The sequence below is a fragment of the Notothenia coriiceps genome, unplaced genomic scaffold (assembly GCF_000735185.1).
Source record: "Notothenia coriiceps isolate Sejong01 unplaced genomic scaffold, NC01 NC01_scaffold00011638, whole genome shotgun sequence".
NCBI lineage: Eukaryota > Metazoa > Chordata > Actinopteri > Perciformes > Nototheniidae > Notothenia > Notothenia coriiceps.
Genome location: NW_011344339.1, coordinates 11770 through 15965, shown reverse-complemented (window position 1 = coordinate 15965; position 4196 = coordinate 11770). Strand labels below are relative to the sequence as shown.

At 41.4% G+C, this 4196-nt stretch overlaps 1 protein-coding gene across 1 annotated transcript in view; it reads left to right on the top strand.

Annotated features, from left to right (window-relative positions):
• Positions 1 to 3616: 3616 nt before the first annotated feature.
• The window catches only part of lyrm9 (LYR motif containing 9), a 5339-nt gene continuing 4759 nt past the window's right edge, over positions 3617 to 4196 (top strand). The window contains exon 1 of the mRNA XM_010772840.1: positions 3617 to 3645. The gene's annotated coding sequence lies outside the window, so the exon portion shown is untranslated. The remainder of the gene's footprint in view (positions 3646 to 4196) is intronic.

Below are 4196 nucleotides of genomic sequence, written 5' to 3'. Positions count from 1 at the left end.
TGGACAGATTCTGCTTCAGGGACTCGCCTGCCAAAATGAGTTCTCTGCCATGTGGGTAAAGATCATCCCTATGAAGGACAGGGTTCCATTGCAGAAGATCTTGCAAAAGATGCGGCAGTAGAAGTGGATGAGACAGGAAGACACCATCCGGTCATCATCGAATTAATGCTGGTTTCTTACATGTGTTCTGGTTTCCTCCCAAAGTCCAAGAAATATGCAGATTGGTTCATTAAAGCACTCCAAACTGCTCATTTATGTGTGTTTATTCATATTGCAATGTAATGTTATCAATTTCTATGTTTATGTTTTTTGATTTTAAATGTATTTGCTTTATTTTTCATATGGTAAATCATAATTCATTCATTCTTAATTATGATAAAAATCCCCCAAAAAATATTTGTATGTATTTGTTCATTTGTCATTATCCCTGGAAATTAAATGATGTTTTCAACGTTCTGCACATTACTATTTTAATTTCAACGGTAATCAGATTTTGTATTTGGTACTTTTACTTTAACCGCAATCCAAATGCCACTCATTTTACAACTAAATATTATTTTAACTTACAATGATCTGATGGAGTGACACTTTTTGATGATGAGTATGTTGGGAGAGACTTATTTGTGGCAGTGAGCAAAACAAGCTAACTTAATTGTGGCTTATCCCTTAAACAAACAAAAACAAACAAAGTGTGACACTCTTTCTTGTACATTCATCGTAAAGTTTATTTTCTTCTTTTAAAATATACTTTCAAACATGAAAATTATGAAATTGTTTAAATGATAAGACCAGTACTTTATTACAAAGTTTGTTGCACCAAGGTGTCTGATTCGATTATTATAAATGTATCATTTTAATTTTTAATAAACTGGTAAATGTGGAAAAAATCTAATTACTCTTGGGATTAATGTTAGATTGTGAATTTATACAAGGTATTACAAAAGTCTTATGTATGTGCTGATTATTATTCATTTAATTAAGGCAAAAATAACTTAAGCTCTCATATAAATGTAGGCTAGTGGAGTAAAAGTGTAACAATTAAGTTGAGAAGGAAACGGAAATAGTCAAGTAAAGTACAAGCATGGGCGGTTTTAGGGTGGGCCAACAGGGGCAAGTGACACGGAGCTTGGACCCCCTGTGGCCCCCCTCCAAAAGAATACATCTATGATGATGCAATTCATGTAAAAGTACTAAGTTACTGTGCTGTAACCTGGGCCAAAGTTAACAGGGATTTTGTTTTTCAGTAATGTCATTTAATAAGTTGCAACTAAGTTACTAAAACAAATGTTGTGACCAAAAGCAAATATTAAGAAATAAGATAAATCAGAGTTTAGCTGCATAAATAATGTTTTTATTACCCCAAACTTCTTTTAATGTTCTGTATCCTGAACCAAGGTAACTTAAATCAGACAGACACAAACTATGTTACTAAATCAAACACCAATAATGGTATTTTCTGTTGTTGTATGTGCTATGACTTTGTTCTAAACATTTTTAAATATCCTCCTTCCTTCCTCTGATTAAATGATTGGCCCCATCACGGCCCCCCTAGTTACATTATTCTAGAACGGCGGCTGCCACTGAGTACAAGTAGCTCAACATTGATCTTAAATACATTTTAACTGTCAGGCGCAAGAGGTGCGGTACTTTTGTAGAAATCAGACACCAGAGGGCGCAAGTGTGACGTGACCGTAGAAGAAGAAGTTAATTAAAGAGCAACTTCCAGGTTAAAGACACCTGTGAATAAATGTGTAGGAAAATGATGAATACACTAGATTTTCCAAAAAATATACAGAAATATACACTACAGTGACATCTGGCGTCGTTTTTGTAAGACATTTTCACTTCCGCATAAAAAAGCCTCGGCACGTGACCTCCCGCGTGTGACGTAACATGGGGGACACAAGGGGGAGAGCGGCCGGTGTAACGTATTAATAAACATGGATCCCAATGCTAGTTTCGACACAGAAGACACAGAAGAAGTTGAACATGAATATTCGAATGCATATGACGGACCACAACCTTATAATTATGAGCCTGCTAGGCGTCCAAGAGACCAGGAGCAGCCAAGATTAAGAAGAAATAACGGCCCATCCGCGAGAGACAATTCCAAGCTGTGGTGTGAGGAGAACCAGTGGACAGAACTGGGCAGCCCGCCAGCGTTGGTCGTTCGAACCAGGCCGTTAGCTACAGAATGTTAGCTAACGTCAATCACAACATTGTGAAGTTAGCTATTATAATATCAGGCTATAACATAACGTAGCATTGATTAATGATAGTAAGCTCCTCGGCAGGACTGTCTGATACTGATGCCATAACAGAAACTAATGCGCAAGTATCAGCCGTCATCTCGCGTTCCCGCTACCTAGATGCAACCTCACGGGCTGCTGGGTGCTACCGGCCAGGAGAGACCGACGAGATAGGCTGATACTTGAAACGATCTGGCGGAGAAGGTTGTGGAGCTCCGTTGATGCTGCCGTTGTACAATTAGCTTGGTTTGAAACAAGCGACGACCTGCGCAGACCTGCGCGCAATGTTCGATCAACGTCTTGCTCGTCGCGTTGCATGATGGTTATCATTTTTTCTCTGTCCGACCCCGTGCTCTGATCTCGCCTCAACATGAGACGTTGAATCTCGGGAACAACAGACGCCGCCTTGAGGCCAGGAGCAGCGGCCGACAGGCGGCGCAGCTTTCTCCCGCCATTCCCGGCTGCGGAGGCGAAATGCTTGATGGAAACGACTTGCTGGTAACACAAGAGCTGGAGCGCTCATTGGTGGGTTTTTACCCCGTGCGCTGATGGAAACTCTCCCAATTGCGTCGGCAACAGTTGTTGTTTGGTGGTCAGTTTTACGTCACCACTTCCATTCGCTATTTTTTCATCATTGGTTCCACAATGTTTATCATCATGAAATTAATATCTAGTAGTATATTATACTATACTTGCACTGCTTCCCGTTTTTATACTTTATATATCCTTAGCATATTCAACACACTGTTCCATACTGCTCACAGGCCTGCTGTGGTATATCGTAGTGTAATTCATACACCCTCACTCGTTTATTCATCATTCTCACTTAATTCTATCTTTTATTCTGTAGATTGTGTACATTACTTTTCACTTTACTGCTTGTGTGCACTCCTGGTTAGAAGCTAAACTGCATTTCGTTGTCTCAGTACCTGTAATCTGTGCAATAACAATATAGTTGAATCTTAATCTTCTGAGCAGGAACAAATGCATTTACTTAGTATATCTGACATTAACAATTAATACATGTGTGAGGTTCTTTATAAATGTCCAAACCGATTCAAGCCGACTCCGGAGGTCGCGGGTATGCCCCTTAAAGTTGTTGCAATCCGCCAAAAAAACCGAGAGAAGAAGAAAAGAAGAAGAAGTAAGGAAGGCAGAAGCAGCAGAAGAAGAGAAGAAGAAGAAGAAGAAAGAGAAGAAGAGAAGAAGAAGAAGAAGAAGCACGACTCGGAGCTGTCCGACTTCAGGCGAGTTTTTTTGAGACCTCCCCCGGCTGCGATCGACTTTTCTCGTCTACTTGTCGAGGCGAAGCCGCACGCGTCTCAAACAAGCCTAACTGGGCTTGATGGAAAGCAGGTGTGTGTAGTCGGGGAGGGTGCACAGCTGATTAAAGCAGGTGAGTGGAGGTTGAGCCGGGAGCCAGGAGTGACAGCCACCACGCACACACAAACGACACAGACAGGGGGAAACAAACAAACACAAAGGAGACGGCTGGAGCAGTACGCCACCACAGCGTTACCTAATGCAACTCCATCACTATGTCTTACGGTGCCGTGTACCGGAGGGGAGAGAGAGAGAGCAGCGAAGGGGGGGGGACAGAGAAGTAATAAGGTTTTCTGATAAAGCTGTGAAGAGTATGTCTCCAGGAGGTGGATGCACACACACCCAGGAACGAACGCTAGCTCCGTTTCCTTTTTACTGTGGACTCGATGTCCTGACAGGCCCTGGTATTTATGCAACCTGCACAAACCACAATACTGCACCATGATTACAAATGGTGAAATACAATGTAAAAACTACCGAAAAATACCAGCTCACTAAAACACAAACCGCTCAAACTCACGCAACACTAACATACCCGCGGTTCAGAGAGCGGAGATGTTTCCGCTTTGTTATGTAATATGACGCGTTTGACGTATGACCTTAAAAAAAGACGGTTTTTAAGAG